Source organism: Eurosta solidaginis, chromosome 4, assembly GCF_040869045.1.
Source record: "Eurosta solidaginis isolate ZX-2024a chromosome 4, ASM4086904v1, whole genome shotgun sequence".
Lineage (NCBI taxonomy): Eukaryota > Metazoa > Arthropoda > Insecta > Diptera > Tephritidae > Eurosta > Eurosta solidaginis.
In genome coordinates this window covers 112,293,173-112,317,366 of record NC_090322.1, presented here as the reverse complement: position 1 = coordinate 112,317,366, position 24,194 = coordinate 112,293,173, and the positions used below count along the sequence as shown (strand labels likewise).

Here is a 24,194-nt window from a genome sequence, read left to right as displayed (position 1 = left end):
CATCAAAAATGTACTTCATTAAAAAACTTAAAATAAGTAAAATTTTGAAAACGTTTATACATATATCGTTTGTTCAAGCTAATTCGCTTTAAAATATTTTTAAAAACGTTTTAAGAAATGCTTGTTGCGATGTATGTATAAGTATATTTTTATACATGTATATTTAAATTTTTTTCATTTCAAAAATATGAATTCTTCGCCTTATTTTTTTTTTACTATTTATGTAAATAATGTACTTTGTATGGCTGCAGCTCATGTTTAAATAATAAGTACATCAAGCCTTGTATTGTATTTGTTGGCCTGTTCGTTGGTTAATCGACTAAACTTAGATTTTGTAACAATTAGTATGCAGAAGTTGGGTAAAGGGGATAGTGACCCGTTGCTACCCCTTTAATATTTTTTTTAGACATGCTACTACAATTCACTAACACTAACAAAGCCCGCGCATGCGCAGAACAAACATTTGCACAGTTTCAACAAATAATTATTGACTGAAAATTTGCACATTAGGAAGATAGGAAGGTATTGATATAGAAGTATTATATATATGGCAATAATTCAGTTTTGATTAAGCACGCAATCTGTCGGGCAATAGCAGAGTTATTTATTGTGAAGTATTTTAATAAAGGCCATTTTGCATTATTAAATAAATAAATATAAATGTAAGGCGCGATAACTTCCGAAGAGATCTAAGGCCGAGCTTCTCTTCCAATTTGCGTCGTGCTCCTCTTGATTTTCCCTACAAATTGGCCGGAAAGGACCTACATGTTTTATGCCGACTCCGAACGGCATCTGCAAGGCAGATGAGTTTTCACCGAGAGCTTTTCATGGCAGAAATACACCCGGAGCGCGCGCCAAACACTGCCGAGGGGCGACCCCGCTTTGAAAAATTTTCTTCTAATTGAAAAATCTTATTTCTAAAATTTTGATGTTGCTTTGCGCGGGGTGTGAACCCAGGGCCTACGGTGTGGTAGGCGGAGCACGCTACCATCACACCACGGTGGCCGCCGTATATACATAGCTTATGCATTATTAAATATTGGAGTTATTTATTTAACAGTTTAAATGATTCGAACTTAGCAGAAGGTTACAAATAAGAGGATTTGCAAGTAAATTCGTTACAATATATTCTTTTGAAATTTCAGTAAATCGGACCTATGATATAATAGTTAACATCATTTAATGGATACGGCTTATCCTACATGTCTGACGTTCCAGGTTCTGTGATCAAAATGGACTGGTTGCATCGGGACTTCATATTTACAAAACCTGTTTTTAGAGATAACTTTTGAATGGGAAATGATATTTACCCTCCGCCTCTGAACTAATAATATTTACACTAAAACAAGTATTTTTTCCTTTTTCCCATAATTTTTGAACGCTATTCTACGGTTGTAGGTCAAACTAAAGTTTACCGATATTTTTGGACCATTTTTCATTTTAGCTGGCACATTTTTTGTTCTGGCACCCGCTTCAGCTGGCGAGAGGGATTTATCTGTGATTGTTGCCACCACAAGTTTGAGATAAATCCCTCGTGAGAGCGCAAAAAATGAGAGAGTTTCGTATCAAGTCATCTTTGACCACTGTACTCCCGAAGCTAAATAACCCTAGCGAATGCTTTGTTTGTAGCATGGCGGAATGACATCTGCGAGGCAGATGAGTTTTCACAGAGAGCTTTTCCTGGCAGAAATACACCCGGAGCGCTTGCCAAACACTGCCGAGGGGCGACCCAGCTTAGACAAATTTTCTTCTAATTGAAAAACCTTATTTCTATAATTTTTATGTTGCTTTGCCCGGGGTGTGAACCCAGGACATTCGGTGTCGTAGGCGGAGCACGCTACCATCACACCACGGTGGCCGCCGTATATACATAGCTTATGCCTATATGATACATAACTTATGCCTATATGATACTTGCTTTTTTCCTGTATTTTGAGCTTGAAATACTGAGCAAACTTTACCGATATATCTGATTACAACAACAATTTTCCAATATATCAGCATTTTTCTGCCACAAAATAATCGACTTTGGCACGTTATCGTTTACTTAAAACTTTTTTTATTTTCGTTCAAAATTATTCATAACAAGTAAAGGTGTCTAAGTTCGGGTGTAACCGAACATTATATACTCAGTGTGAGCTTCAATTGTACATTTCATTTCTACATAACACGTGGCACCACCCGTTTAAAAGAAAAATGTCTCTCCATTTCCTCTTACAGTAAAATTTGATAAGTGAAATATCATTGATTCAAAACTATTATTTGCTAAGTTATAGCTTAATATTCTAGTCTACGACCCTTTTAAACTTGTTTTCTATCTAAGTTGCCGTGGTCTTTAACCGATTCCACCCAGTTTTCCTAGAAATATTTTCTGCTATAAGGAAAATATGTGTACACAATTTCATTACGATCCGTTAATTTTTCTTCGAGTTATTGTTCCCGAAAAATAGAAAATTGCTTAGTCATAAAAGGAGCCGTGCCACACCAATTTTCAAAAATTTTAGTGTTTTCCAATTTAATGTTATAATTCAATTTACAAAGTAAAATTCTATTGATACAAAGCTCTTTTTCGCTAAGATATAGCTTATTATTTTCGTCTACGACCCTTTTAAAAATCTTCTATATAAAAGTGGGCGTAGTCTTTAACCGATCTCGTCCATTTTTTCTAGAAATATTTCCTGCTCTAGGAAAAATTTGTGTACCCAATTTTATTACGATCTGTTAATTTTTCTTCGAGATATGGCTCCCGGAACATAGAAAATTGCTTAGTCATAAAAGGGGCGATGCCACGCCCATTTTTTTAATTTTGAAGTTTTTCCTATTTATTGTTAAAAATCCACTTTAGAAATACCATTGATATAATGCGCTTTTTGCAGAGATATAGCTTGTTTTATTCGTCCACGACCCTTTTAAAAATCTTTTATATAAAAGTGGGCGTGGTCCTTAACCGATTTCGTTAATTTTTCTTCAAATCATTCCCTAAAATAAAGGAAACCTCTGCCGAATTTTGTTACGATAGGTTTAACCATTTTTGATTTATGATTAATAGTATTTGTAAAATTGATTTTATCACAAGTGGGCGGTGCTACGCCCATTTTAAAATTGTTTTTCAAATTTTTATCAAGAGTCTCAATATCAGTCCACACGTCAAATTCCAACATTCTAGGTGTATTATTTACTAAATAATCGGGTTTTTTGTGTTTTCCAAAATGTTATGTATATAAAAAGTGGGCGTGGTTATAATCCGATTTCGCTCATTTTCAATACCAATCTATTCTGGGTCCAGATAAGCTCTTGTACCAAATTTGGTGAAGATATCTCAATATTTACTCAAGTTATCGTGTTAACGGACAGACGGACGGACGGTCGGACGGGCATGGCTCAATCAAATTTTTTTTCGATACTGATAATTTTGATATACATATGGAAGTCTATATCTATCTCGATTCCTTTATACCTGTACAACCAACCGTTATCCAATCAAAGTTAATATACTCTGTGTGCAAAGCACGCTAAGTATAAAAAACTGATGAAAATAGCGCAAAAAATATTTGCCAGCTCATTTACTACATTTCTTTCATAAACAAATTTATTTCTTGTTTGAATTTGTGCATACATTTTTTAAAGTAAAAACCGAACTTCCAAAAAAAAAAAAATTGCCAGAAAAAACAAAAGAAAAATCTAGTGCCATATGGGTGTTATTAAATACAAGGAACAAAATCACCTTCTACAAATACAAATTTTTTTACAAAATTTTATTAATTCATTTGGAACCTGAAATAAAGTCCGTCCGATACAATACTCTCTTATTAATATTTGATTGGAAATGCTTGAAATTTTTAATCCATTACGCTTGGCGGTTTTTATGTCGTTCATTATAGAGAACAACCTTTCTGGGGCTGCACTACTGTGAGGTAATATTGCTAAGGAGCACATTTATTCACTCGAATTTTCAAACAAATTTTCTTCTAGAAGACTCTTTTCAGTTCCCAATTTTATCCATCCTTTAAGAATATCGTCGGAAAATATCTTTTAAATTTTTTCCTTATAATATAGCATTAATGATGGCCATTCGTTGTTAAGAATTTCCATGGAAGTCTTGTGAAATGGAAAAGCTTTAAGTAAGGGAACAATCGTTGTCATTTGATTAGATTTAGAATTTTTGCATCAAAATATTCCAAAAGGTGTAATTTTTCGTCTTCGAAATTGAATCTTTTCTTAATTTTCTTACAAAGGCAAATGTTGGTAGATTTTTGGACTTTGGTGGTAGAAGTGGTAGAAAATGTAAATGGGCTAAAAAGTTGGTAGATCTACCAATAAAGTGGTAAAGTCCGTGCACTGGATACAAGGTGGCAGCATGGTGACATACCTACAAACATAAATAAAAGTTCTATGTACTTTGTTTTTTTTAATTCGATGGACAAATGTCAAAATCGTACTGCGCCGGAAGTTGATGTAACAAATAAAATAAAAAAAGTTTATAATCAGCTGCCCCGTGCTGCCACCTTGTATCGTTCCGCCATGGTTTGTAGGTATGAGATGCATAATAATGTCCCACTCAACGCAAGTTTGCTAGCACAGTTCACAGTTCACAGCGAGCAAACACACGCACTCCAGTTTTTTGTAAAATTGTTACTTTTGTTTAGGAAATTTTGCTCATATTAAAAAAGAGTCAACTGTTTTTTTTTTTTTTTGATGTTGAACGAAGGAAAAATTTTCAAAGTTTTACTGCAAAAAAATATTCCAATCGATCCATTTGTTTTGAATTTATAGCTGTGTAAGCAAACATTTTATGATTTTTTTACTACTTTTTGGAAATGTGTTACGCCACTATAATATTTACCTTCAATATAATATTTACATATTGAAAATGAGTAAAAAAAGTAAAAAAAAATAAATTTCGCAGGCTCGAAAATTATTTTTTTTTTGGGTATGCGTAGTGGAACCTTTTTTTCTGAGCCCAAATCCTATCGAAAAATCGATGGCGCGATATCGGTTAACTTTCGTCGATACAAATCGGCCCACACTAATGTACAGTTATGTATATATGCGAATATTTCAAATGAGTTTCTATTTTTGTTTGGACATTTACCACACAACATTGAATAACTACTACTTTGTTTGGTAAAGTTATGGCTTGTCTTTAGTAAAGGACGTCAGTTTTAAAAATTCATATAATTAGTACCATACAAAGTTTTTTTACTTACTTGTGTTACTTCAACGTCTGCTTTCCCTCTTAAACTGTCCTGCAAATCTCTGTATCACCCTATACGATTGTGTTGTAGCTTTTCGCTTACACTTTCTGCTTTCGTTTTTTAAATTCTTTTAACAAATAATTGTTGTGTTACTGTTAAGTTGTTGTTAATATGTTACTATCCTGTTTCTATACTTTACTGCAGTTTTTTTGCAGTAGTTTTCTTTTTTTGGAAGGATCTCTGTTGTTTTGTTACTGCTTTACTAGTCTTCAGTTTTTATTATTTATTCGCGTTGTAGTTATTGTCCTGAAAAAAGAATCTAGCATAAATAGTTTTGTCATTGAGCGGATTTGTATTGATAAATAATGGATTAATATTAATGTATTAATTTTTATTTTGAAGGGTGACAGGAGTACGAAAAGACAAAGAGAATAAGATAAACCTGACAGTCGAAAATCTGACAGCCATTTCAGTGCCAGTCAGCCAAAACATAAAAATACTGCAAGAGAAATTCTTTGGCTTTTGTGGCACTTTTTAGGCTTTGAAGCTGAAATAGTTCTGTTATTTGTTAAAAAACCTTCCAATACTTTTAAGGCTGTCACTATTCGTTCGGAAAATTCTGTAGAAAAGGTTTAATTTTTTCGCTTTTTTTACAGTATTGGCTTGCTGTTTCTCTTCATTAAACTTGATTCTAGACTTTAAGAAATAAACTTTTTTCCCGACGAATAGCCATTTGCTAGTTTTATACCACGGTTCAATATATGTATGTACATATGTATTATAAACTGTTTAAAAAAAATTTACCTCACAATATTACCTCTACTCTAGAAGAATAAATGAAGGGCCGGCAGTAAAAGGTGTTTTTCTTTTAAGAGTGATTAGAAAATAAATATACGTAAAGGTGCGATAAAAATAAAAATGGCAGTAAAAGCTGGACTTATCACTTTTTCCCTTAAAACATGGAGTTATCGTTTTTTCCATAAGAAGAAGACATACCAGATCATTCAATTTGAAGTCCAACTGGCGCTAATTGGTAATACCAAGGGAAATTAAAACATGTTCCACTCAGTCCTTCCAGCGAAGTGGGGCCCCCTCTTCCTCTGCTTTCATAGGTGGGCCGGAGCGACTTTCATTTTCATAACGTGGCTTAGACAGCGTAGCCGCTGCGTGCTAATTCGCTGAACTATGTTGATTTCAACGTAAAGCTCGTACAGGTCATCCTTAAATCTTCTTCGGGACACGCCGTCGCCAACGGCTGATGGTGTTGCTAAACGTCATTTTGCCCAGCCGCATAAGTTTTGCGGTGGAACAAAATTCATATATTTTCGTGCTGCGAATGCGGCTTTAAAATCGACGAAGAGGTGTTGTGTTTCAACTATTTTGTCGCAGTTTTTTTTTTTTTCAAAGCTTGGCGCATAGCGAAAATCTGGCTGATGGTTCGTTTACCAGGTCCAAAACCACTCTTATAAGGGCCGCTGATCCTCCCTCTTGTAGGCAGGGCAAAGAACACTTAGATTGCAATCGCCAGCCATGCACTCGTCCGACCGTACTTTGTGTTGAAATTCGTACATGCGCCTTTCCAACTCCTCGCCTACGTATTTGATTAGCTCCGCAGGAAATCCATTAGCGCCCGAGGCTTTGTTTTTTAATCTGGTTATTGCTTTTCTGACTTCATAACGTCAGATGAGGGAGCATTAGTCATCATCGATTGCTGACTCAGTTTGTTCTCCCTGGGCGGTATATCGCTCTTTCCATTTAGGTGGGCAGAGAAGTATTCTCTCCACAATCTGAGTACTTTCTGGACATCCGTTCCAAGGTAGCCGTTTAAGTTTGCCCTGAACTTAGAACATTCCACCTGTCGCCGAATTTTTAGGTAAAAATGGCGGGCGCTGTACCTGGTGGTCAGGCTCAAGCTCGTCGCGCTCAAACCTCTGCTTATGTATTTCTCCCTGTAAAGGCGTATCGCTCCCTTTTTCAACTCTCAACATGTGAGAGTCGATTTGCGACATCATTGGCAATCTGTTGCCATTGAAACAACTCAAGTCTGCCTTTCCTTATGTTTTTTTGTCTTTTTTTTGGCTGCGCAGAGGCGGGCTCAGGTGTTAGGTCGTCGAATCTTACGCACAAACTAAAGCACTGGAGGCATACCGTATATCAAAACGTAGTCGACCTGATTGCGTGTATAATACTGCGCGCACGCAAAACAAAACACGCAGGCACCTTGGGTGCAATTTCCCTTTTTTATTTCTTTTAGTTCGAAATTAATAAACTCTCACATTTAATTATATGTAATGTTTTTGTGTCTTTATTTATAATTCGTTCTTTACACTTTTTTTTTGTAATTTTAAAGATTTACACGTTCACGTTCGCGTGTTAATGTTATGCTGGTTGAAACTGTCCTTCGCTACGCTTTTGTTGCGAAACGATCAAGTTCAATGATGGAGTCGAATAACGCATAATCCGACCAATCAGAATCGGCCACGTCATTCGACTCCCTTTTGCAATAAATTACATGGTTGTATCTATGCTTGATGCATTTATTGTTGCTAATGGGGATGCCTGCCTTTTGCTAATTTAGTTTAAGTTTAATATTTTGCTGACACTATATTATCCCCCTTAAAAAAGAAGAATTTGGCAAGGTGTGAAGTGAACAAACAAATGAAATGAACAACCCTTGTTTAGAGTTTGAATATTGTTGATTCTTTATTCTTAAAAAACTTTCTTTTATACCAAAATATTTCTGCATTATTAATACTTATTTACACTAATACTTACAATCTAAAAACACATAGATTCATAATGCAAAATGACAGTCAGCATATTATTGTAGTGACCTATTTATGTACACATGTAAATAGACACATGTAAATAGTTTGTCAGTCAATCTGAACAATAACAAATATGTTGATCAGCGTGACTGATTGATAAGTGTGTTGGTCAATGTGACGGACTGGCAAATGTAAACAGATATGTTTCGTGTGTGTCGGCATGCACATATGATGTTGAAAACCTGCTGAGTTCAAGTAATTATGTAGGTCAATATGACTTGACTACTTGTGTGGTAGACATGTGTATATGTATATTGTACAATCAAAAATGCATTGAAAATGAAACACATACCGAGTACCGCTACAGGTGACCAATCTTGACACATTCTTCTTTTCCTAAGGGGGATAATATAGTGTCAGCAAAATATTTATTTATACTTGTATTTTGATCGGGGGACAGCCATGTAGCTTGATGAATATTTTTATGCATATATACCTTGTGCTGGATATGACCGTCTTGCGAGCACCGGTGAAGTCTGTCAGCCTCAATCCATAAGGAGAGATATAATTGTGTAGGCTAAACTTTCCGACCGCCAAGCTTAAAACGCAATTTTTGACTATCCTTAGTTTAAGTAGTCAAGCACAACTCGTATATCATGTCGGCTTCAGCGCTCGCAAATGCGTTTTAAGCGTCCATAGAATGCGTCATGGGCGCAGATTATTGGTACATAAAATTGTTTCGCTTTTATTCGGATGGCGGCGGAACGTTCGTGCACATACGTGAACGACAGTACCTGCCGACAAAGCCTCTCTCCCACCACGAACCGCCTTATTTTCATGACCATTCCACCATATTTTGTCAATCACATTTCTTGGAATGTGTTTGGGACTTGCGCTACACAAATTTTTAGCTTCAAAGCCATTAACAGATGGCTGCGCCCACAATTTTCAATATCAACATACTCTAACTCCCGGTCCACGAGGAAAATAAAATTCGACAAGCCACTACGTATCTGACTTGGCGTCAAGAGTGCTTCTTGGTTCACCCCCTCTCGACCTGATAGTTATACAGCTTGCTGTCAGGCTGAGAAGGAGGGCAAGTTTGCCGCTGTTGGAGGATGAATGGCCTCCGACGATAATGTGGAGAGTGGATGGTTGGCAAATAGGCGTCGGTTAGAGGGGGTTGTCAGAGGGAAGTGGCAGGAGCGTTGGGACAATAGTCCCAACGGCAGGGTAACGTACGAGTACATTCGGGACGTTTCATTTGTGGCGGAAAGTGCAAACTTCAGATTTCATCTGAGTCTGGGCTTTCTGCTTACGGGTCATGGTCCTCTTAATGCATTTTTGCATAAGAGGAGCTTGAGCGAAACGGAGGAGTGTGTATGTGGTGCGTTGCGGGAGGACTGGGTGCATGTGTTGTGTGAGTGTCCGGAGTACTCGGACCTAAAGGATATGGGTAGTTGGGGAATTAGTTTTGAAGAGGGAAGGGTTGATGTAAGTGGAGCGCTCTCCACTAGTCGGACTATTGATTTGTTCAATAGGTATGCTTTGGAGGTGTTTAGACGGAGGAGACGTGGTGGTGATCGTGGTGGTTGATTTGTGTGTGTGTCCCTGGATGTGGGTTCTAACCACACCTCACACTAGGCGGCCGGTCCGAAGTAGGTGGATACTCAAGCGGAAGTGGCTTCGGCTGCGAAAGTCATACCAAGACTTTAAAGTGGTACCATGGGGAACAGATAGCCCGCGGAGCGCGCTCCGTTTCTGTTCATTACGGTAGGCCCCTTTGGGAGCATCGTGGTGGCTGTGGTTGATATCCGAATGCGGTAACAGTTGGTTAGCTCGAATGTGGAGTTGCATTGCAACCGGGTGCCATGACCCATAAAATGGAAGAGGTGTTAGATAGGCCTCCAACCCCACCAAGGTGATGATTTGTCCACTCACATTATCGATTGGTGCCAAGGTAAGCGAGCCTTGAGGGCTGGTCAAACCTGCTTTGACCCGTGTACTTGGTGCATACGTGAGGTTAGGTCTTCAAAGACAGGTACTCACGATAAACCTACACTCACTGGCGTCAAGAGTGTGTTGCACTATCGAATCAAAAATTATGTAAAAAAGTTTACGTTACCGTTACCGATCGTAAGAATATTTGGTAACAGATTGGATTGTTGAAATTGAAGGTTAGAGAACCGTGGTATGAGCTCATTGCATTTATCGCGGCGGTGCAGCTGTAAAATTTGCAGAAGTGATGCTTTTCATTGTGTCGTGGTATAGCAATCGCGTCTAACACGATATCAAACAGGTAAGGAAGGCTAAGTTCGGGTGTAACCGAACATTACATACTCAGTTGAGAGCTGTGGGGACAAAGTAAGGGAAAATCACCATGTTGTAAGAAGAACCTAGGGTAACCCTGAAATGTGTTTGTATGACATGTGTATCAAATGGAAGGTATTAAAGAGTATTTTAAGAGGAAGTGGGCCATAGTTCTATAGATGGATGCCATTTAGGGATATCGCCATAAAGGTGGACCAGGCCTGACTCTAGAATTTGTTTGTACGATATAGGCATCAAATGAAATGTGTTAATGATAATTTTAAAAGGGAGTGGGCTCAAGTTCTATAGGTGGACGCCTTTTCGAGATATCGCCATAAAGGTGGACCAGGGGTGACTCTAGAATTTATTTTGTACGATATGGGTATCAAATGAAAGGTATTAATGAGTATTTTAAAAGGGCGTGGGCCTAAGTTCTATAGATGGACGCCTTTTCGGAATATCATTATAAAAGTGGACAAGGGTTGACTCTAGAATGCGTTTGTACAATATGGGTATCAAACGAAAGGTGTTAATAAGTGTTTTAAAAGGGAGCGGGCCTAAGTTCTATGGGTGGACGCATTTTCGGGATATCGCCATAAACGTGGACCAGGGGTGACTCTAGAATGCGTTTGTACAATATGGGTATCAAATGAAAGGTGTTAATGTTATTTTAAAAGGGAGTGGGCCTTAGTTCTATAGGTGGATATCTTTTCGAGATATCGCCATAAAGGTGGACCAGGGGTGACTCTAGAATTTGTTTGTACGATATGCGTATCAAATGAAAGGTGTTAATGAGTATTTTAAAAGGGCGTGGGCCTTAGTTCTATAGGTGGACGCCTTTTTAAGATATCGCCATAAAGGTGGACCAGGGGTGACTCTAGAATTTGTTTGTACGATATGGGTATCAAATGAAAGGTGTTAATGAGTATTTTAAAAGGGAGTGGGCCTTAGTTCTATAGGTGGATGCCTCTTCGAGATATCTCCATAAAGGTGGGCCAGGGGTGACTCTAGAATTTTTTTGTACGATATGGGTATCAAATGAAAGGTGTTAATGAGTATTTTAAAAAGGAGTGGGCCTTAATTCTATATGTGGACGCCTTTTCGAGATATCGCCATAAACGTGGACCAGGGGTGACTCTAGAATGTGTTTGTACGATATGGGTATCAAATTAAAGGTATTAATGAGGGTTTTAAAAGGGAGTTGTTAATGTGAAGGCGTTTTCGAGATATCGAGCAAAATGTGGACCAGGGTGATCCAGAACATCATCTGTCGGGTACCGCTAATTTATTTATATATGTAATACCACGAACAGTATTCCTTCCAAGATTCCAAGTGCTTTTGATTTCGCCCTGCAAAACTTTTTCATTTTCTTCTACTTAATATGGTAGGTGTCACACCCATTTTACCGAGTTTTTTTCTAAAGTTATATTTTGCGTCAATAGACCAATACAATTACCATGTTTCATCCCTTTTTTCGTATTTGGTATATAATTATGGCATTTTTTTCATTTTTCGTAATTTTCAATATCATAGTCAGATTTCGGCCATTTTTTACACCAATACAAAGTGAGTTCAGATAGGTACGTGAACTGGGTTTAGTAAAGATATATCGATTTTTCCTCAAGTTATCGTGTTAACGGCCGAGCGGAAGGACAGACGGTCAGCTGTGTATAAAAAGTGGGCGTGGCTTCAACCGATTTCGCCCTTTTTCCCAGAAATAAGTTATCGTCCTAGAATCTAAGCCCCTACCAAATTTCACAAGGATTGGTAAATTTTTGTTCGACTTATGGCATTAAAGGTATCCTAGACAAATTAAATGAAAAAGGGCGGAGCCACGCCCATTTTGAAATTTTCTTTTATTTTTGTATTTTGTTGCAACATATCATTACTGGAGTTGAATATTGACATAATTTACTTATATACTGTAAAGATATTAACTTTTCTTTTAAAATTTGAATTTAAAAAAAAAAATTTTTAAAAAGTGGGCGTGGTCGTTCTCCGATTTTTCTAATTTTTATTAAGCAGACATATAGTAATAAGAGTAACGTTCCTGCCAAATTTCATCATGATATCTTCAACGACTGCCAAATTACAGCTTGCAAAACTTTTTAATTACCTTCTTTTAAAAGTGGGCGGTGCCACGCCCATTGCCCAAAATTTTACTAGTTTTCTATTCTGCGTCATAAGTTCAACTCACCTACCAAGTTTCATCGCTTAATCCGTATTTGGTAATGAATTATCGCACTTTTTCTATTCTTCGAAATTTTCGATATCGAAAAAGTGGGCGTGGTTATTGTCCGATATCGTTCATTTTAAATAGCGATCTGAGATGAGTGCCCAGGAACCTACGCACCAAATTTCATCAAGATACCTCAAAATTTACTCAAGTTATCGTGTTAAAGGACAGACGGACAGACGGACGGACGGACGGACATGGCTCAATCGAATTTTTTTTCGATACTGATGATTTTGATATATGGAAGTCTATATCTATCTCGATTCCTTTATACCTGTACAACCAACCGTTATCCAATCAAAGTTAATATACTCTGTTAGCTCTGCTCAACTGAGTATAAAAATTGTATGTCAAAAGAAAATTATTCAGTTCGCGGAACGTAAGATTCCAGCCTTGATGTATGACCATGACAGGGCTGTTCAAAAATGTTTATATTGAAGTGCAAATCGCAATACATATATGTAAAAAATGACATGTACAATGAATCTTTTCCCCTTAATGAATAAATTTTGAATTAAAATTATTTTCAGTGCTACGATATTTTTGAAATATTTTTTGTTGTTGTTAGTGTAAATTTGAATATCATTACTTGGCTTCATATGGAATTGCTTTTTTTTACACTTTCATAAGAAATTCAGACACTTTCATACGAATCGAATTTATATGTGAATTTTTTTTTATATTCAAAGTGTGAATTTGTATCTGTGCCTATTCTTCAGGGTAAAACAAAAACAAACTATGCACCTGTCCGCTTAAAATAGCGAATCATAAATAAAATTTCAAGCGTTACAATTTTAATTATCTTAGGATGAATTAACATCGACACACTCAAAGTGTCTACGAATATTTTATGCTAAATTCAAATTAAAAACAAGTAAGGAAGGCTAAGTTCGGGTATAACTGAACATAACATACTCAGCTGAGAGCTTTGGAGACAAAATTGTCTTTTTCATGGATACATACGAATGGTAATACTAAAAAGTAGAGCAACTTGCCTTAGCTATCTTTCTTCAGCTATCGATTCGTTTTATTTGAATATTTTTTTTAAATATGAAAATTTGCTTAAATTTGCACGCATTTCTTTATAGTTTTTTTTAAATCTCCCCTGAAATATTTTCGAAGCGCTCTGATAAGAGCCCGAAATTGTAGACCAAGGGTGACGTTTTTTGGAACGATTTTCCTTCATCCTTTATCAAATAAGGGAAAATCACCATGTAGAAAAATGAACCTAGGGTAACCCTGGAATGTGTTTGTATGACATGGGTACTAAATGAAGGTATTAAAGAGTATTTTAAAAGGGAGTGGGCCTTAGTTCTATAGGTGGACGCCTTTTCGAGATATCGCCATAAAGGTGGACCAGGGGTGACTCTAAAATGTGTTTGTACGATATGGGTATCAAATTAAAGGTATTAATGAGGGTTATAAAAGGGAGTGGCCTTTAGTTTTATATGTGAAGGCGTTTTCGTGGTGACCCAGAACATCATCTCTCGGGTACCGCTAATTTATTTATATATGTAATACCACGAACAGTATTCCTGCTATGATTCCAAGGGCTTTTGATTTCGCCCTGCAGAAATTTTTCATTTTGTTCTACTTAATATGGTAGGTGTCACACCCATTTTACAAAGTTTTTTCTAAAGTTTTATTTAGCGTCAAAAAACCAATCCAGTCACCATGTTTCATCCCTTTTTTCGTATTTGGTATAAAATTATGGCATTTTTTCATTTTTCAAAATTTTCGATATCAAAAAAGTGGGCGTGGTCATAGTCAGATTTCGCCCATTTTTTATACCAAGATAAAGTGAGTTCAGATAAGTACGTGAACTAAGTTTAGTAAAGAAATATCGATTTTTGCTCAAGTTATCGTGTTAACGGCCGAACGGAAGGACAGACGTTGGACAGTGCATAAAGACTGGGCGTGGCTTCAACCGATTTCGCCCATTTTCACAGAGATTGGTAAATTTTTGTTCGACTTATGGCATTAAAAGTATGCTATAAAAATTAAATGAAAAAGGGCGGAGCCACTCCCATTTTAAAAATTTCTTATATTTTTTAATTTTGTTGTACCATAACATTACTGGAGTTGAATGTTTACATAATTTACTTATCTTCTAATATATAAAATTCTTCTGTCACGGTTTTAGAGGCTTAACACCTCCGAAACGGCTGAACCGATTCTCATGAAATTTTGTGAGCATATTGGGTAGGTCTGAGAATCGGCGAACGTCTACCTTTTTTCGCTACGTGCCTAGGGTCTTGAGATCAAAACGTGGACCCGGGTGTCCCAAGAATGTGTTTATACAATATGTATATCAAATGAAAGCTGTTGAGTGCTATAGTACAGGATAATTTTCATACCCCTGGGTGACTAGGGTTTCGAGATATAGGCTAAAACGTGGACCTGGGTACCCCTCGAATGTGTTTATACAATAAGGATATCAAATGAAAGCTGTTGATGAGTGCTATAGTACAGGATAATTTTCATACAACTGGGAGGCTAGGGTCTCGAGATGTAGCCCAAAACGTGGACCCGGGTACCCCTAGAATGTGTTTATACAATATGGATATCAAATGAAAACTGTTGATGAGTGCTATAGTACAGGATAATTTTCATACAACTGGGAGGCTAGGGTCTCGAGATATAGCCCAAAACGTAGACCCGGGTACCCCTCGAATGTGTTTATACAATAAGGATATCAAATGAAAGCTGTTGATGAGTGCTATAGTACAGGATAATTTTCATACAACTGGGAGGCTAGGGTCTCCAGATGTAGCCCAAAACGTGGACCCAGGTACCCCTAGAATGTGTTTATACAATATGGATATCAAATGAAAACTGTTGATGAGTGCTATAGTACAGGATAATTTTCGTACAACTAGGAGGCTAGGGTCTCGAAATATAGCCCAAAACGTGGACCCGGGTACCCCTAGAATGTATTTATACAATATGGATATCAAATGAAAGCTGTTGATGAGTGCTATAGTACAGGATAATTTTCATACCCCTGGGTGACTAGGGTCTCGAGATATAGGCCAAAACGTGGACCCGGGTACCCCTAGAATGTGTTTACCCAATATGGATAACAAATGAAAGCTGTTGATGAGTGATTTAGTAGAGGATAATTTTCATACCCCTGGGTGACTAGGGTCTGGAGATGTAGGCCAAACGTGGGCCCGTGAACGCCTAGACAATGTATTAACACTTTTGGTATCAAATTGAAGCTGTTGATGAGTGCTTTAGTACAGGGTAGTTTTCATACCTATTGGTGACTAGGGTTTCGAGATATAGGCCAAAACGTGGACCCGAATATACCTAGAATGTGTTTTTATATTATGGATATCAAATTGAAGCTGTTGATGTGTGCTATAATACAGAGTAAATTTTACACCGCTGATTGGCTAGAGTCTCGAGATATAGGCCAAAACATGGACCCGGATACCCCTAGAATGTGTGTGTATTATGGATATCAAATGAAAGCTGTTGCTAAGAGCTCTAAAGTTCATTATGATATTCGATTTAGTCGCATCAACCTGGCAAAACTGATAAATATGCATGCGAAGCCGAAATAAAGACAAGAATTAATAACACCCACATACCTATTTATATACGCCCTATTCGATTTGCCTGAATTTTCGTATATAAATTTGCCTATATTAGTATTTACGATGCTTTTTTCGGGGAAGTATGTAGCATTCACTCATTAAGTTATTCATTCATTTGTACAAACATATATTTCAACCCGTTTTGGAATGTCTTAAAATATATTGACTCTTACATACATATTCATATAATTGTACATACGTATATTTTGGCTCGCTTTGGTACGGCATGAGATTCTATTGACACATTCATTCATTTGTACAAACATATATTTTGTACACCGTGCATCATACGGTAACCTGAGCCTTGATATGTCACTGTTTAGAGCTTGCTCACGACAAGCCTTTACCTTTAGACAAATTACTAACATGATTCATTTATGCTTGCGTTGCACATTTCACAGCCAATTTTAATTATGCTTAGAATGCAGTTCACAGGGAACTGAATTGAATGTATATGTGTGTTATACTTAGTTTGTAATTATTAGTGTAAGTAAGTATTATAGCTCATAGAAATTTTGTATAAAAGAAAACAACTTTTGAATAAAGAACAGAATTCAACCTGCTGCCGTTTCAATTGACAGTAAATTCTATCTGGTGCCGCTAACTGGGCACTGCAACCTAGATTTCGATTTTCTCTTATCCGCAAACATTACAAGTATACCAGAGACGGACTGGGACTGGGATTAGGACTAGGACTGGGATAAGGACTAGGACTGGGACTGAGACTGAGACTCGGAGTGGGACTGTGACTGAGACTCGGAATGGGACTGGAAAAAAATACATACCACTCTCTGGGACTGGCAATAAGGGATGAAGAAGAATGAGAAAAAATTGAGAGAAGAGAAAAGAGAGAAGGAGACTGAGAAAGAGATAGAATGAGACGAAGATGGAGATAGATGAAGCGAAAAAGACGGAGGGAGGAGTGAATGAAAAGATTAGGAAAAAGTGTAGAGGGGTAGGGCAGAGTTAGACGGAAAAAGCTTATTAAAATATATGCAGATAGACCAAATTTAGGGCAGAACAACGTCTGCCGGGTCTGCTAGTATACTGTAAAGATATTCAATTTGTTGTTAAAATTTGACTTTTAAAATTTGTTTTTTAAAAAGTGGGCGTGTTCGTCATCCGATTTTGCATATTTTTATTTATAACACATATATTAATAGGGGTAAGGCTCCTGCCAAATTTCATCATGATATCTTCAACGACTGCCAAATTACAGCTTGCAAAACTTTTAAATTACCTTCTTTTAAAAGTGGGCGGTCCCACGCCCATTGTCCAAAAGTTTACAAAATTTCTATTCGGCGTTATAACTTCAACCCACCTACCAAGTTTCGTCGCTTTAGCCGTCTTTGGTAATGAATTATCGCACTTTTTCGGTTTTTCGAAATTTTAGATATCGAAAAAGTGGGCGTGGTTATAGTCCGATTTCCTTCATTTTAAATGGCGATCTGAGATGAGTGCGCAGGAACTTACATACCAAATTTCATTAAGATACCTCAAAATTTACTCAAGTTATCGTGTTTACGGACAGACGGACGGACGGACGGACATGGCATAATTAATTTCTTTTTTCGCCCAGATCACTTTGATATATAGAAGTCTATATCTATCTCGATTAGTTTATGCCGTTACGTGGTACTGTTATGCGAACAAAATTAATATACTCTGTACGCTCTGCTCAGCTGAGTATAATAAGCAAATGAAGGCAACGCCTAAGTGCATACATACATCAGACTGAATAGCTACATAGTAAGAAATGTGTAATGAAACTTATGTATATACATATGTATGTAAATCAAAATGAAAATCAAATGGCACTTATCGCCAAATTTTTTTCGCATGTCACTAATAAATAAAATTAGACCGAAAATACAATGCAATATCGTCGGTACAATGCCAAAGTCACGAATGTGCTAAGTTTGTTTAAACGAAATATTATATATGACAAATTTTGCAAAGCCAAAACGAACGTGCATTTTTGAAAAAAAAAAATAATAAATATTTTTCAATTAGCATTACTTAGTGGTTTACAAAAGTAAAGCTTCGAACAGTGGTTGAAATATACAAAATTAAATCTCTATTAATTAAATCTCTATTTTTAACAAAGAATTCAAGGTTTGAAACGCGTTTTTTCACAAAACATCAAATATGCACATTTGTGAATTTGGCATTGCACCGACGATATTAAATTAAATTAAGGCAGTATGCTGCATATTCTACTGCGTAGATACACTTTGCTTCGGATATGTACATAGATCGGCCACTTAAACTTTCTGGTTTGATTGTTGGTCGATGCACATACATTTGTTGGCTACATTTCACTGCAATAACGTTTACCGAATAAGCATAAAATTGTTATTAATTATGCACGTAATAATTTGGCGACTAAAATGGTAATAACGATTAACCGAGTGCGCATACTGTAGTGAAAGCCCCTTCACATAAGATTCTTGATACGGCATCGTGCGCTGACAAATGAGTAAATTGCACGTATTTGCATCGGGAGTGACAAATGGCGCATCACCAGCACCATCTTACTTGCAAAAGTAGCTAACTGTCAACTTTTGTTGTAACCAACCATAAGAAGAATTTCACATGTGATTTGGCTATGAGTGCTTTCACACTTTGCTACTCGTTGACTCTTTTCTCACATTTTTTACAATTAGAAACTGCATTTCTTGTATAATAACAATGTTTATAACAATGCTTCGCGAAATTTTGTATGTGTATGGGCAAGTCGAAATAAGCTTCAATTGCTAAGTCTGAAGTTCCTTTATATTTAAAAACGCAAAATCATACGGGATTGTGGCGATGTTTCTGCCATGCATAAGATTGCGTTAAATGCATCTATATGAAAACTTCATTATGCTTCGGCAATAAGGCCCGCGTTTAAACTACAGTAAAACCTAAGGCGGATTTACATAAACACGTAGATAAATGGCTTGCCACTTGTGCAAATCTGCCTTAGCGGCTTAAGGGCTTTCTTAGTTTTACAGAGTGTGTTCTAACGAGAAGAGGCCCATCTGCGCCTTGTAAAATCAATTTCTAATAAGAATATAGCAATATCTTGGATGGGAACCTTTTTTTTTTTTAAATACTGACATCACCTCTCAACAGGAACTGAGATGGACGGGCCTGGTGGAGCAATTAATCTACTTTTATGATAAACTAGGATGACTATCAGCCAGAGTGAGCGAAGAAGGTGTATTTGGTCCAACAGTCGAAAATTCAGCCCGTAAAATATCCGAAATGGGCTTAGACTGGTTAACTTTTAAACGGTACGATATGCAAGTTGAAAGAACTCAAAAATTTCTCGAAATTTTACATTTTTTTTTCTCGAGGGTTTGCGTATTTTTCTCCCTCAACGTATGAACAAATTGCTTAGCAGTCTTTTAAAAAAAGCAAAAAGAGATATTATACTAATACTAGCAGACCCGGCAGACGTTGTTTTGCCCTTACTTTAGTCTGGGTGCATAACTTTCAAGTAGTTTTTATCTATTACCCCACCCCCCTTCTCCTCTCCCCTTTTTTATCCCTTTAATTCACTCCTCCCTCTGCGCCTCCGCCTCACCATCTTTTCCACCCCTCCTTTTCTCTCTAGTTCCCTCTTCGCCCTCCCGCGTCCCATCTATCCCTATCTCTCTCTCTCTGCGTCTAAGGCTATATTTTTCTCAGTCTCTTTCTCCTTCCCTTCAGTCCCAGCCACAGCCACAGTCCCAGTCTCAGCCCCAATGCCAGAGGTTTTTATGTATTTTATTCTTCAAAAAAGGGTGCGTATACTTATGTACGCGCGTGAGAAGTTATACTTCGTTGTCATCATTAAATTGTTTTTAACTGCATGCAAATAATGATTAATTTATATAAAATAAAAAGAGACAAAGTACCAAATTTCAAACAAATCGAACAAGGAATAGAATTTGATCGAATATATCTGTTCCTGGTCCATATTACAGGAACACTCTCCGGGTTCGCACAGTAAATATGATTCAATAGATCAGACCCTGGTTTTGAAAAGAAAGGAGTTACCAATATACCAAATTTCAAACAAATCGCACTATAAACTGTTTTATGGTGAATAGGTCGGTCCACGGTCCACTTCCCGGAATGAAAAGATTCTCAAATATTATCTTTGTCAAAGAGGTACCCCTGTGCTAATTTTCACGCGAATCGCCATAAATAAGATTTTTTGGAATAAGTCGGTCACTGGTCCACTTCCCGGAAAGAACTTTCTCAAATTTTCATATAGAATAGGTTGGCCTGTGGTCCCCTTACCGGAATTAAAAGTTTCTCAAATATTATCCTTACCAAAGGGATTTTTTGGAATAGGTCGGCCTTGGTCCACTGCCCGGATCAAATTGTGAATCCACAGTATCATGAAACCTCCTTAAACACACACACAAATTTTATCAAAATCGGTTCAGCCGTTTAGGAGGAGTTCATTGACAAACACACGTACAGCAGAAATACATATATGTACATATGTATGTACATATATATAGATAGATTAAATCTCTTTATTGCACAAACATTAGTTTATACATATGCATAGAGTCCGACCGATTAATCGGCATCGGCTAGTATCGGCCAAAAGGATCGGCATAGGCATCGGCATCGGCCGTTTTTCTATTCTTTATTCTATTTGTCGTGATGTAAACAAAATTTTTATTTTGGCAGTTGCGTTTGCTTTAGAATTTGTCGTCGCGCAGTTTGCAATATTTGGTAAGAAAATGCTTCTATTTTTATGTAAAAGTATTATGGAGCTCTTTTAAATGTTTAGGACTAATGGCAGAAGCTAATCCCATTTAAAAATTGTTTGAAAGAAACGTGAGCACTGCTAAGTGTCAAATTTGCAAGAAGGACATTTCATTGGGAAGCAGCCAAAGAAAAGGCAAACGACTACAAATATAAAAAAGCATCTGCAAGCTACCCATACGGGTGAGTGGCAATCATATACTAAAGAGGAAGATGCATTTATTGTGTCACATAAAAAATTAAAAAGAGAGGAGCCAACTTGTAGCCAAATCCAGGACACGTTACCGAACCTGCTGAAGAAAAAAAGCGAAACTTTTTACGCAGATGACAATCCAATAGGCGAGAAAATCGACAAGTCAATCATGGAGCTTATTTTAGTGGATATGCATCCTTATAACATGGTCGAAGGTAGCGGATTTAAAAGATTACATATTGGTGATCCATCAGTTCCCAGCAAATATCGACTAAAAAGCGAAAAGTTTTTTCGTACGACATTAATGCCACAAACTTACAAAAAAGTCAAAGATAAAGTGATTGAACTTTAACATCAGCAAAGTGGTTGAGCTTTACGACGGATATATGGATAATCCCACGAAGACTTGATCACTGCTAAGTTTCCCTGCACATTTTGTACAAGGGCCATGCAGGCTAAAAGTGATATTGGCAGCTAGCGTATTAGACAAAGATCACACCGCAGAAAATATTTGTTCTGGATTAAACAGTGTTATTGAAGAGTATAATATCACTTCGAAAATCCATATTGCAGTATCTGACAATGCACCTAATATGATAGCGGCGGTAAGATTAGGTAGAGTGGAGTGGCTGGGGTGCACTGCACATACTTTACAACTTGTCATCGAAGATGGTGTGCTAAAAAGGGGAAATATAAAAGAGTTGACTAAAAAATTTCGTAAAATAGTGGGCCATTTCACAAGAAGTGAAAAGGCGCGCCGCTACTTAAAAGAATTTCAAGCCACCGTTGGTTTGCCAAACCATGCCTTAATTCAAGATGTTCCTTGCAGGTGGAACAGCACCTACTGTTACGTACGGGTTTTGGGTTGACGCGCCTACTGCCTATCTTCGCGAAGAACTCCTCGCCTTCAGCCCCTCAACTTTCCATGCCCGGTCTGCCACGGGGTACGCTTGCTCACGCACGAGCTAGCTCGCCGGACCGTGGGTTCTTGTGGCACCGCGGCATGACCGCACCATACAAAAAATTCGTACCCCCTTTGTTTCTCACCCATTTGATGGGCACAACACTCAGAACTCCCGTTTGCATGCTTAACTTGCCATGACTCCTCCGAAGTTTGCAGCTGCCGATGGTGTGATTTGGCCAGCTCTCTTATTCCCTCCCTTCCATGGTCGGCAGTGGCCTTATGGTTGCCGGCCCCAATGTTCAACCTACAATTGTCTATCCCCTCATGTCACCCGTCCGTCCCCTCCCTGTCCGTCCGTCTGACCACATCACATCCGAAACCAAATACCACCAACCTAAATTGATTAGCAATTCATTGTAAATTTATTGAAAAATTAATTCACATTTTTGTATTCACACCAACGTGTGGTCCTTACTTACTATGTGTTTATTACATACTATATTTATTTATTTATTTATTATTTAAAGTCGACGACAAACTATGGTCGACTGCATAATATAAAAGATATATAAATATACAACTCAAAAGATAAAATTTAAGATATATCGAGCTTTCAACAATGTTATATTACAAACAAAGAAATATTAATGAACATTACTATTTAATTTCAGAATATAATAATAATAAGAAATATGAGCAGAAATAAGATCTTATGCCGAAATCTTATACTGGCGGAATGCATCAGATTCCGCTCAGCATGATTTCGGAATGCAGTGGATTCCAATCTCCCTGTTGGAATGCAACAAGATTCCAATCAGCATGTCATGGGAATCCGGCAGTGCTAAGAGTAGTGTAATGAGGATACGCGATCACAAGGCATAAAAAAGTAACATGACCTGTGTTGTTGGAATGCACCGGATTCCAATCAGCTCGATGCCTGACCCATAAGATTATACTGCCGGAATGCATACGATTCCGGTCAGTGACTCATGAAAAAGCATGTTTTTTACGTTGTTGGAATGCACCAGATTCCAATCAACACAGTACTGTCTTGTTCCTTCTTAATGATACATGTTGATAAATGTTCCTCCATCCTTAAGCGAGACAGTTCCTGTTTTTTTATCGAAGTAATAAAATGCCGGCAAATTAAATTAGCTTGTATCTCTTAAATTAGATAGGCAAGTATTGCATTACGTATAGTGGCAAAAGTACATTCAAGACTGATGCAGCTATACAAGTCATTGTAGTGCGCGCACCAGATAAGAAGAGGATTATTTTTAGCAAAGTTTCGTAGTGTCTGGATACTCTAGGGGGAACCGCAAAAAACAAGCGGCTGAGGAGGTCCGCGGAATCAATTTCTCCAATAATGAGCTTATGGATGAACAATACCCCCAGTAATATTCTCCGATTTTCCATAGTGGGTAAGTTAATAAGAAGAAGTCTACTTCTGTATGGAGGAAGGTGGAGACTTGAGTCCCAATTAAGGCCGCGCAATGCAAATATCAAAAATTGCTTTTGAACTGACTCAAGACGCTTTATATGCTTTTGAGAAACAGGGGACCAAACGCATGAGCAATACTCGAGTATTGGACGAACCAGCGATGTGTAAAGAACCTTAGTGAGGTACGGATCATCGAACTCTTTAGCCCATCTTTTAACAAATCCAAGTAAACCCAACGCTTTGTTGGCTATAGATGAAATATGCATGTTAAAATTCAATTTCGGATCAAAAAGGACACCTAGATAATTTGCAATAGATATACGCTCCAAAGGCGTACCATCTATTACATAAGATTTCAATGCTGGCTTCACTCGGTGAAATGTCATATGCTTACATTTAGAGCAATTTAAAGCTAGTAAATTTGTTGTGCACCAACATTGGAACGAGTCCAAGTCGGCCTGAAGAAGATCCAAGGAACTCAAATCGGTAGGACAGTAAGTGTAGCAAAGTTTTACATCATCCGCATACATTATAGTATGGGAATATAATATTGTCTGTGGCAAAAAGGGCAAAGAGCAAAGGGCCTAGATGACTTCCCTGGGGTACGCCGGAGGAAACTCCGAACGATTTCGACAGATTGCACTTGAACAGGACTTTTTGGGTTCGGTTAGAAAGATAGCTTTTCAGCCACATTAATAGGTGAAACGGAAAGCCCAGTATATCAAGCTTATGAATAAGCAACTCGTGGTTGACGGTATCAAATGCTTTGCTGAAGTCCGTGTAGATGACATC

The 24,194-nt window shown here is 37.5% G+C and overlaps 1 protein-coding gene across 14 annotated transcripts in view; it reads right to left on the bottom strand.

The window, feature by feature from the left end:
- Nadsyn (NAD synthetase) overlaps positions 1-24,194 on the bottom strand; it is a 1,223,365-nt gene that overhangs the window by 381,591 nt on the left and 817,580 nt on the right. For 13 of the 14 annotated variants that reach the window (XM_067782501.1, XM_067782503.1, XM_067782511.1 and 10 more), the window contains one exon: positions 5,208-5,501. The gene's annotated coding sequence lies outside the window, so the exon portion shown is untranslated. Of the gene's footprint in view, positions 1-5,207; positions 5,515-24,194 lie in introns of all 14 variants that reach the window. The other variant, XM_067782507.1, reaches the window with a different exon arrangement.